At 37.8% G+C, this 12,356-nt stretch overlaps 1 long non-coding RNA gene across 3 annotated transcripts in view; it reads right to left on the bottom strand.

Moving 5' to 3' along the window:
• Positions 1 to 3,149: 3,149 nt before the first annotated feature.
• The window catches only part of LOC144638397 (uncharacterized), a 9,849-nt gene continuing 642 nt past the window's right edge, over positions 3,150 to 12,356 (bottom strand). Inside the window, exons 3-6 of one of the 3 annotated variants that reach the window (XR_013567927.1) lie at positions 11,724 to 11,851; positions 10,884 to 11,500; positions 9,869 to 9,950; positions 3,150 to 3,679 (exon numbers count right to left, since the gene is read on the bottom strand). This is a non-coding gene — a long non-coding RNA (uncharacterized LOC144638397). Of the gene's footprint in view, positions 3,680 to 9,859; positions 9,951 to 10,883; positions 11,852 to 12,356 lie in introns of all 3 variants that reach the window. The other 2 variants (XR_013567926.1, XR_013567925.1) reach the window with 2 other exon arrangements.

The following is a 12,356-nucleotide window of genomic DNA, read 5'->3' as shown; positions in this document are numbered from 1 at the left end:
ATGGATTTTTTCCCGTAATTTATCGCTAATTGGTGTTATTCTTCATTACAGTGACGCACCTGATAACCATGTCAAGAAAAGACGTGAAGACAGCAGATGCCAAGAAATGCTAGGGCTTGAAGGTTTATGTGAAGGAACTGTCTTCATCAAATGTTGAATTACACATAAAGTATACAGCGAAGAGCCACAAAAAGGTCCTCAAATTAACGTTCTTTTGAAGAAAGATGTTCGCGTTTTGTAGCAAGGTCCTGACCTATTGTTTTAATTTATGTTAATTACAAGCCTACTGAACGAATTGTTGCGTGTTTGCTCAGGCTGACAGTTTTTTTCTCATTTTCCACTGCTGATTTCTGCAGATTTTAAGCATTTTGCTGAAATTTAGGAAATGAAAAACGTCAATTACAGCTGAACTTCAAAAAGGCAGTTTAAGCAAACGGCAGTGGCAACGTCAACAACAAAAGTTCTAATGAAAAGAAGAAAGACTTCAGGTATGCACGTGCGTGAATATAATTTGGTACATTTCTAACTCGTCCTCTGTAAAACAACAAAATGCAAATTCAGCGTGTTTTTGGGATTGTAAACCACAACAGCAACTTTTTCATGTTTTATTTTTGAATTGAACGATGACTTTGTACATTTAGCTAGAAGATGGTTTTCACACCGACGGGCAAACTGACTGGAACGAGATGATCTCGAGATTCCTGCGGGGAAATGGTTGATTTATTTTTTAATTGAACGTTGTGTCCGTCGAGGTTGCTTAAACTGCCTAATATTCTTTGACCAAACGCTAGCATGTGAAATCGTTCTGGTGGAGCGAAACCGCAAGAGAATTATTCAGGTTAAGTATTCTTTGGCGGTCAGTCTTTAATAACTTGTTTTTAAGGAAATTTGTGTAGGACGTAGAGCGGAAAGTCTGCAATTTTTTTGTTCAAATGTTTTTGAAAGACTTTTAATTAATACTGCCGTCTTTGGTTTTTGTGTTTTGCTGCAGCCGCAATGGCTGCAAGCAAAACACATTGAGAGCTGAAGTTTGTGCCGTAAGGACCGTAAGGTGTAAGGTGTAAGTGCCGTAACAGAGGAGAAATCTGAACTACCGATGTCAATCAAATCCATGAACAAACAAAATCGAAACCAATGAACCGTAGCGCTGATCGCATTCGAAGTTACGGGCCAAAGTATTCGAACGCAAACCACGTTGGACACGTTGGAAAACAGAAAACCGATTTAAAAGTATATCGCATTGGGAAAGAAAACAAACTGTGGCGCGACCACTCCAGTTTTATGAGAAAATTATTCTGCAGTTTTCATCATTTACGAAAAGAGCGAAGACTTGGAACCTCGCCGAAGGTCATAAATATTTTCTCCAAAGGACCGGTTAGTGCACAGTTTGTAAACTTTCGCTTTGAAAATAAACTTACCCTCACCTTGTCTACACTGTCTACAGCATACTAGTACTGTATTAACTCTGAACTTCATATTTTAAAATAAAATGTATGAACGTGTAACTTGTCACGCAAAGACAGCTGGAAAGGAATATACCATGCTGGTAGGCTGCACCGCTAATTGTAGCTGTATTCGAGCTATATAAAAGACAGCTAGAAACGAATTAATACTAGTAACATCACAATGGGAAAGAAACTTATTCAGTGGTGCACACCGTCGAAAACAAAGAAATATTAAAGGAAGTTCTCATTCACCAGATTCACTGCATCAGATGCAACATTCGTCAGTTCGTGTTTAAATGCGTGGCGACCAGTTTGTTTACTAGTTATTAAAAAATAATACGGTCTTCATTTAATAAACAGTTCATCCTTAAATTTCAGCTTTTCTACGACTGACAGGTAGGTACTATAGTATAAGCCCCGCTAAAATAGCTGGAAAGGGAAAGTTTTTTGAAAAATGAATTTTTGACTGCCAGACGCGCTGGCGCCACATGTTTATTTTGTGAAGATTAATTAAACGCCGTGAAAAATAGAATTTGATGTCCAGCGAGCCACTGCATCTTCGGCTACGCAGTCCTCAGTGAATCCTCCAACTTCACAAATTTCTAAAACTTTAAGAAAACGAACTTTCGCAGAATCAAAAATTGGTCCTTATCGATCTTCCGATCTTGTCGTGAAGACACTGAAATTCTACGAGTGTTCATGCGTGAAGGGATGACTGACGAATGATAATAATTATTTGTAAACTTTCGCTTTCAAAATGAACTTTGCGTTACGTTCAACGCCGTCTTTCTGTTGTTGTACGCCGGTGCGCGTGCGATTATTTATAATTTCTGAATTTTGCATATTTAACTCAGGGTGACACAACAAGTTTGTTAAGAGTTAGTTGTTCCAGTGTTTAATTTGGGTGAAAGTGGTTAAAGAACCACTGTCTTGTCACTAATAAATATATCACATTGAGTTCTTATAAGGTCAATAGATTCTGTCTTTTTCGTTGTTGTTAAAACGCTACCATTGTGACAATGATTCCAAATACAACTAACGGTAACCAGTGAGATAACGCCACTAAAAGAATCACATTGAGTTCATTGAGATTTTTTTATAATGTTAAGAGTTACTGTTTTTTATCAAAGAGACAATCATGTCAGACATTACGTTAACTTACTAGCAATTAAATTATGTTTGCTGTCTTTGATTTCAACATAACATAGATCAGTAAAATTATCAGGATTGAATTAACACAAAGTGACTACAATATAGTGCAATTATTCACCTGCACACAAGTGACAGACAATAAAAGACGTTGGATTTCAATCTCGACTCACTTGTCTTTCATCAACATGTTCCCTAAGACTTTGCTCTAGCAGCAAAACACATGGACCCATTGGGGCCCTATTTTTACTTTTCAAGATGCAATGTTATTTTATAATAAAGTCCATGAACAACCTGTTTTATTTACGCTCATTTGCGCTTCTTTCTTGCTTTCCTTTAGGACTACAGCAACCATGCCTTTACCTTGGAGTAGTCAGAGCGGTCCAAAAAAGTTATTTTTCAGGGAGTGCAATTTCTTCGCTCCGTATGCTGATTTTTCTTTGAAATTGCGATTTTTGCTCGTGGACCGCAGTAACCAGGCCTCCAAAGTAAAGGAGTGGTCACAACGGTCCGAAAAAGTGACTTCCAGCGAGTGCACTTCAAGGTCGAATTTACAGCAAATGTTGGCAATTTTACTGTGGTCACTAGGAGGATGGTTGTTCGTACTGCGCATGCGTATTGCGTTTAATGTTCTGTACCACAAGGATGAGTTAAAAATTTGTTATAAAGAAAAGTGAACCCCTAGGGTTGGTTGGATGGGGTTTGGGATGGTGGATACTATGTCGGTCCAAATACTGTCTAAATTTAGTAGTGTATAAGAGTAGTAGTCTGTAAAGTGGTGTTTTAGTAGTGTATAAAGTAATATGTAGTAAAAGATAGTGTATTTTACTTTGTACGTTCTGCGCATGCGTATTGGTCTAGTGTGTACCACAAGGATGAGAAATTTTACTGAAATAAAAAGAGCCATTTTCAGCGTTGTGTGTTGTTCGCAATGCGCATGCGTTGTACATTAAAAAAAACGACAACAAAAATTTATTTCAAACTAATACACGTATCATTTTACATAATATAAGAAAACAGTAAAAAGTCAAATAAAAAAAATGCCAGCCTGAAGTCTTCGTATGCTTGTATTCAAGGACGAGAAGCTGAAAGAAAGTAAAGTAAAATAATTTCAAGTTAGTAAGAGTGGTTGATCATGCGTATTCTATCTGCATCTGACCTGCAAATCACTTCACTTCAACAAATTAAAGAGACGTGCTTCCTGAGATATTACGCGATCCGTCTTTCACGCGTTCCTTCGCAAATTAAACTCGCGTAGGTTTAACTGTAGAAGAATGAATGCCCAAACGTGACTGCAACAAAACCGATCGTTCTGAATTAAGTCCTCATCGCCGCTCTCCAGATGAATTATCCTTCGTTTCATTGTTTGGTAGCAGAACATTTAAAGAAATAGCGCGAAGAAAACAATTTGAACAACAACATGCGTTAGATTTGCATGACAAAATTCAACTCGCATTAGTTTTTGCTGTTGACAAATTGATACCCCAACATGACTGCGACAAAACCGAGTCTTAAGTTCAAACGCTGCTCTACAGATAAAATCATTCTTCGTTTCAGTTTGGCAGTGAAACATTTTAAGAAATAGCGCGAAAAGAACAGTTTGAACAACATGTGCTTTGATTTGCATAACAAAATTTGAGTACAAAACAATGGCTTGACTGACACATTGTTTAGCGATCTTTGGCGTATTTCGGATTCAATTTTTCCAGCCGACTTTAAATCGAGTGCAAACATCGATACGAAGTGTTTGTATGGAAATTCGATACAAAACATTTTCGTCAAAATTGGGTCTAAAAATTAAAATAGAACATCCTTTTAAAGAATGTTTTAAATACCAATTTACAAAATCTCAGTCAATTTCTTATTTCGTATTAACGACCACCTTTAAGAGTTCATAACCGAGTTCATAACTTCTTTTATCTTGTCGCATTCCAGGGAAATTCAATTGTTTGCATTGATTATGCAAATTTGAAGTATTATGACGTCAAACTGGGTACAAAATGTGGAGAAAAAGCACAAAATGGAGAAAATCAATGAATAATTGATAATAAAATTCAAAAAACTTTGCATGAATATTACCCCCAAAAGAAAGAGACAGTGATATATACAATCGTGTTGCTATGGTAAACACCTCGACTTCAATCTTTTTGCACTGTGCCAAAAAGTGTCATTTCTGGGTCTGTTTATGGAAAAATAAACTGGTTTTGCAACTCACACACAATGTCTACAATGTTCCAAGTCTCCTGGTGTATTGGTAGTGGTAGGTGATTATTGGTAAAGGATTTAAAAGTTTTGAAATTTTATTCCTGTATAAAAGCGATTTGGAGCCAATGTAGTAACCATAGCAATATAACGGACAATATAATTGTCTACTTCTAATCTGTGCAAAGTTTCGTGTGTTTTAAGGACGTTCGCGCGAAAATTTTCTAGTCTATAGTTTTTTTTCTTAATTTGTACTGCTGTCGGATAATGAGTAACTTGTGTCAGAAATGAAAAATGTTGGGGTCACTGACTTCGTTTCAGAGATAAAGCGAGTGGAAAACTTCCCTGATTTTGAAGAATTACCACACGTAATTCAGCATGGTTTACAGGGTTTGTAGTTAAAAATATCGAAGATTAGTAAACGGAGGCAAACGATCTTATTGCCCCCGCAGGGTTTTGGCCCAGAGGCCAAAACCCGAGGAGGCATCATTGTAATCCGCGCGAATATAGAGTATATATAGTATATACCAGAAAAATTCTCGATTTGATCAATTTTTGCCCGCAAATAGTCTCGGGAGTTGTAAAATGCCGACAAGCTGAAAGCCCGCAAGTAGGTATCGGGAGTTGAAATGCCGACATACGGTGATTGGTCAATGATGACGCAAGTAAACGATGATTGGGTAATGATGACAGCCCAAGCATGAGCACGTGTACGGATGACAACAAGCAAACAAACGACGCTTGTAAAGGTTGATTAGTTGGGCAGAATTTTGAAAAAGATAATTTGAGGTTTTATTCGAGGCCTATTCATTTCACAATGTCTAAAAGCCGAAAGCAATGCAATTGTTGAAAAGACGTCGCGATAATTAACTAAGTAACTGGCAGAGAAGTAAGAAAATCCACATTTTTTACATCTGAGTGACCGAAGAAGAAATATCATGGTCTAGGAACACGTACGAACATATCAAGCCATATCTTCAAATTTGTCTGCGATTTACGATAAGCAAGCCTTAGTCCAAAACCGCGATTTACCAAGCGCAAACTACTTGAACGAAGAAAAGCCTTGATCAGTCTATCTCTGGACGAGATTTACAAGAAATTTAAAAAAAGATCTCGGGATAATTGTTTAAGACTCGCGGCAGGCGAAACCGGAAACCAGAAGCGAGCGACTTTTAGAAAGTCAAGCGTTTTCATTGTCAAAGGTGAGAAATTCTTTTGTGATCCTTTCCTTTTAAAAGTTGATCGTTGTCATGAAGCGTGATTTACGATAAGAAAGCCTTTGTCTAACTGACCGTGATTTACCAGGCACAAACTACTTGAATGGAGAAAACTTCAAAAGTCTTGATCGGTCCACTTCCGGACGAAATTTTAATTTTACAAGATGATATGCGGCAACAAGAAAAGAAATTCAAAAGAGATCTCGAGATGCATTGTGATTATTTAAAACTTGCGGCAGGCGTTTGCTTTGACAGAGGTAAGAAATTCTTTCGACATCCTTTTCTTTCTAAAGATTGATCATTCCCATGTCATTCTTCATACTCGGGCTCTCAGCCCATATATTTATAAAACAATTGGGCCGGCTCAAATGGTAATTTTAAAACGTTTTGCTGTTTCTAAAGTTTATCCTCGCTGAGATCAAGACTTTACCACAGTGAAGTGAGTTCGATTCGAGCCCGCAAAGCGGCCCATTCAACGTTCGTGCCACGCAAGTCGCGATAGGTCGACCGTCCCGGCGTGTTAAATTAATAAAGACGGCGGACTTTTTCTAAAGTCTAGCTTGAGTCTAGCTGAGATCCCCCACCAAACCAAAACATGACAAAATGATGTCAAGATGCTGTTGCGTTCTTGTCATTAAATGATTTACCGTATCATAATTAATAATTATCCAAAATAGAAAATTAATTTCCAATCAAATGTCTGAATTGTAGAAAAGGATGAACGGCAAAGAAAAACCGATAAACATCATCGAAACTTCGGGGGCAACCTAGTGTCAGCTATTTCTAGTTAATATTTTGTAGAAATGCGTCTGTTGTGTAAATAATTCCTAGTGTTGCCATAGTTTTTGTAAGACTAAACCCTGAAAAAGGCATTTGAAAACGTCCTACGGCAAAATGAAAAGCTCAAAAAGCGGAATTCGAACGTGCGTGGGACACTGAAAAAAGTCAAACTTTTAATCAATATATATTTGTTAACAAAAGTGATCCGTTAAGAAAAAGTAGGGGTCACCGACCATTTAAAAGAGCAAACTGCAAGCGAACTTACGGCTACCCACCCTAAATGTGTTTTGAAAGTTTCCTTACTGGGCGCGCGCCATGCATGACGTGGCGTGACGTTGCAACATGAATTACGTGTGCAGTAAGGATGGGCAGAAACAATTAGCGCAAACGTCCTTAATCAATTAAAGAGGTATTCTCCATTTTGTAATTTGCCTCCACGCTGTGTACCTGGTGTGACGTCACAAGTCTTCTACTTTGCATAATCATTTAAAACTTGATTATTTTTTAATTATTAATTTTTTTATCGTTCTGGCTTAGGTTAATTAAAAATGTCACAGATTCGAAGTAAAGATCTAATATAATTCATTTTCCTGTTTACAATACAAATTCCAGAATTAGACCTCTTTGCAGGTGCTTTTAAATTACAGTCCGTGCTGAACTTAACACAGGGGCCATTCACTTTTTATGGGGTAGGGGAGGGTGGCCGGTGGGATTTGATATGTGATAGATTGCCCCTGTAATATATAATGACTCCCATTTTTATCAGAAATTTGCTACCTCCCTCCTAATCCTAAATAATTGAGATGCACCCCCACTCCCCCCCCCCCCCAAAAAAAAAAAAATTCCCCCTTCCCTCCTCCTAAATATTCAGAAGCTCAAAAACGCTATTTTAGACATTGTAGATAAAATTTTTGCATGGTTATAAATGCTGTCACTAGAATTTATTTAAAACAGACGAGTAGAGTCAATTTAGTTGATGATGTTGAATACACAATAAAGTAAGGGAGTCTGGGCCCCTTAATTCTTCCCTAGGTAAATTTTCAGAACCTCAGGAATGTTATTTTAGGCATTCTGGCAAAAAAATGTAAAACACAGCTTTCCAATCTTTGGAGTACCTATCCTTTATTTTGCTTTCATGTTCAAACCATTCCAGCTGACAAGCTCAAAACTGGCAGGTTACAAGATAAGCTACTGCATTTGTGAGATTTGCATGTTGCTCAAAACCATGTTGCATTACCATGACAACCCAGCTAATCATCAATCAACCCAAAAAATGAATTCTGCTCAATTTCGGAAAATTCAGGCATAAATTTACATTTTTTTTGTCATTTGTGTACAACAAACTCGGAAAACTTCTGATATTTTAGCATTGAAGTAATTAAGTTTTAACAGAGGGAATTATAGTTGTTCATTGCTTTATGTTTTCACGTCATGACTTAGAATGTTTCAAATTTCCTTTGTTAAATTTCAAATTTTATGTAAGCAGCCGTTTTCTTGCTTTCTATAGTACAGTTGTGAAATTTCTTAAAATTTTAATGACTGGTTCATTAGACATTGAGCCGTTCTGGTATGACAATAAAAAGTCCAAACTAAACGATCCCAAATGATCTAAAAGATCCCAAAAGATCCAAGAGGCATGTACTAAAACCTGAAACGGTGAAACGAAACTAAACAACCAAAACAAGCAAAATCCATCACTATTATTGAAAGCTAACTGTAAACAGGCTAACCTGAGCATTGTTTAGGCTAACCAGGGTGCTATTCATGCTAACCAGAGTGCTAATCACTAGTGATTTGCTCTATGGAGCATGAACCCCTTACACACCATGTTTTTTTGGCCGGCCACCCTTTGAAGCCATACTTTTTGGCATAATACCCCTGAATTCCCCACCCCCACCACCTCATGTAAAATGAATGGTCCCTAAATACCGTATTTATTCGGCTATAAGCAGAGCGATTTTTTCACCAAATCTAACTGAAAACTGGTCCAAACTAAACAAAATTAGGGGTTTAGCTTGTAGCCAAGTATTTCTGCTGCAAAAAAAATTTGATGGTACTATGCCCGGCATATCCAATCAAACCCAATCGAACACCAATCGTTCGATTGTGTTGGGTAATCGAACATAATCGAACTCACAATAAAATTTGGTCAATCGAACAAAATCAAACATTGATTACTGAACAGTCGACAATCAAACAAAATCGAACTTTCAATTACCGAACAGTCGACAATCGTACTCAGTCAAACGTTCGATTACCGATCTCCTGTTTGTTTATATTGCGGACATTTTGTATGGTGCACCGTCCCCCTGATTAGTCCTGCGTGATTTACTTATAAAGAGACAGATTCCGAACAAAATCGAATCGGATTGAGTTCGATTGTGTTCGATTGGTTCAATTGGTTCGAAAATCGAACTCACAGCAAAATAGATGTTTGATTTTGTTCGATTACCGAACCCAGTCGAACAATTGGTGTTCAATTGGGTTCGATTAAGTTTTGGTTTGATTTTGTTCGATTGGATTCGCCGGGTACTATGTTTTTGAAATCAATCAATCAAAATCGCTACCCAGATTTCAGATAGCAACATCACCAGAATGCATTAGTGGCTATTTCGTTCCAATTATGTCTTTCCCTGAAGTAAGCAACCAGAGAGGAAGGCTGCAATTCAGGCTAACAACGTATTACAAATTTGTGAAACCTATCATTGCTCATGTGTAAAGGAATTTTACACAATATTAAGTCTGATTTGTTTTTTTACATCAAATGCACTTTGACGGAATCCCATACTAACACTGCATACCTCAAACTCACTGCCTGGTGAAAAATTTATTGTAAATAATTTCCAAATGTTTCGGTATATCCTTCACAATCTTCTCCAATCTCAACCACCCTTGTGTTGTTCTTTCTTTCTTCCTTAATTTAACTAATATATTGAGATTCCCTTCTCTTTGAAGGTAATTTTGGAATCGCAAAAACTGAATTGTTGTGTTGTAACAAATCTCGTGTTTTCCTGCGTTTTCACTGACCATCATTTAATTACACATTCACTGATTGAACTACCAAACCAGTCCTACCTTGCAGGGAGTTCCAGACTTTCTTCTCCATCCATGAAGGACATTCATAGGATTCAAGGATTTATGAAGAAATGAAGCAAATCTGAGCAAAAACAAAGAAAAAATTTTAATGACCTAAAATTCTGTCCCTGGCCCTTCAATTTTGGTACTTTCTAACTTTGTTGCCTGCAAACAGGTGGGTATAGAACAAAAAACATTGTTAACAGGAGTGGGCCATGTGCAGTGTGGGAAGAAAGATCCCTTACTTTCAGAAGTTTGTTTTTGCTTGCTCTGCTCTCAGACTCTGCTTGCCATTTTTTTGCCCTATACCGTAAAATTTCGGTTATAAGCCCCTCACTTATAAGCCCATCTACCAGGAAACAAAAAAAAACCATCCGATTATAAGCCCCCCCCCCCCCCCGCTGGATATAAGCCCCCCTCTACCGAATGATAGTACTGAACAGGCCTTATTGTTGCTTGCATGTTTAACCCAAAAACGTATTTCGATCAACACTCCCGTAGTTCGTTTCGAAACGCTTTTTTTATTCTGCTTATAAGTCCTCCTGGATATAAGCCCCTTTGCTTACAAGCCCACCCAAAACCCCTTACGGAGTTTGTATAAGCCCAGGGCTTATAACTGGAATTTTACGGTATGCTACATGGGAGGCGCAGTGGCCTAATGGTTAGCGTGCCAGAGTCTGGATCGGGCAGTCGGGGCTCAAGCCCTGCGCACGATCACTGTGTTGTGTTCTTGGGCAATACACTTTACTCTCATAGTGCCTTTCTCCACCCAGGTGTATAAATGGGTACTGGCAAAATAATGCTGGGGGTTACCCTGCGATGGACTTACATCCCATTCAGGGGGAGTAGAAATATTTCTAGCCACTTAATGCTACAGAAACTGGGATAAGCTTCGGCAGTATGGGTCACATGACTCGAGGCTTCACTTCATACCCTACAAGTAATCCTGTTTGCAGGCTACTAACTCTTTGACCTCATGTAAAGAATTTTACAGTAACCATTTCATATTCCTTACCTTTTCACGTCAGCTGGAAGACATTCTATACAGCCTGTGTACAACAATCAGGCTGGCCTGTCAAAAGATATAAAAGAAAATCCTCTGAAAGTAAATGCAACCAACATGTAGTTTCTCCTATTGTTTTACTTACCTTATACATTTGAACATTTTTTTTCATGGACCATTTTGGCACCATGGGGTAAAACCTCCTGCGATTGCTCGCAACAGAAGTTCACCCAGGAGCAGGCTGCAATGTGCCACAACCAAACAACACAATATTTAAAGGTCAAACTTTCCCTTGATCTTACGAATCAAATTACTCACAAGACCTAAAGGAACACAGCAGTCAGCTCCAGCTGTCTGAAGTGATTCCCATGTTGTGTTAGCCTGCACCTCGGATAACCTCATGGGTGGGGCTGTTTTGGTTTGAATTGAAGGCACTCTCATGCAAGCCACCATGACCTCAGATAACTTCACAGGTCTGGTTGATACTCCAGAAAATGATTAATTTTACTACAAATTAACTTACCTTGTACATTTGAACATTTTTTTTTTTTCATGTTCCATTAGTTTTAGCACCATGGGTTGAAACCAGTCCTGCGATAACTCGCAACAGAAGTTCACCCAGGAGCAGGCTGCAATGTGCCACAACCAAACAGATAACGTCACAGGTCTGATGGGTACTCCAGAACATGAACTTTACTAAATATTTCACAATTATAACCATCATTTTATTTTATTTTATTTTTTTCCTTAATTGTTTTTCCAATTTTAGACCATTTAGGCACCATGGTTGTGCTCCACAATATGAGACTTAATACACTAAGGATACATTTTATTTCATTTAGAATCTCTTACCTTTTGTTCATTTGTTTGTTGTTTTGTTTTAAGGTGTTTGTAGGTCCTTTCTGTCCAGACCAGTCCAGAAGTGAATCCACAGATATGAAGCATTGCGGGGCTAAATCCAAAATAATTATCAATGGTCCCTAAGTGCAAAAAAAGATATAATTAATATGTATTTTGTAAAATATATAAGCCAGTGTTTATATTTAAAGGTTTCCATTTTATTAAAATTATTTGTTTGAAACTGTTCCCATACTAAATTTCCCAGAAAGATTTCCGCACAGCCCCCTACATTAATTATCTATGCAAATATTTCATACTATCACTATACATAAACAGCAATCATGAAAAGAACGAATCAGTCAGGAAATTGTATGCATAAATGTAGGGGGCTGTGCGGAAATCTTGCCAATTTCCCCCCTCCCCAGACCTTCCGACATCTAAAACCCCCAAAATATTGAGGTCTAAAAAATTTACCCCAAAATGTCATTTTGATTTATATTACTAGTAGGTATAAACAATTTCAAGCGAGATGGGTTGAAAGTTAAAAATCCTTCCATGGGGGATACAAATATTTTCAGGAAAAACATAATACAAATCAAGTAGCAATGTATCAGTCAAATCCAGAAGAATCCATTACTCGCTCCC

Source organism: Oculina patagonica, chromosome 14 (assembly GCF_052425735.1).
Source record: "Oculina patagonica isolate OP01 chromosome 14, crgOcupat, whole genome shotgun sequence".
Taxonomy (NCBI): Eukaryota; Metazoa; Cnidaria; class Anthozoa; order Scleractinia; family Oculinidae; genus Oculina; species Oculina patagonica.
The sequence above is the reverse complement of the archived record's forward strand: the minus strand, read 5'-3'. Positions and strand labels throughout refer to the sequence as shown.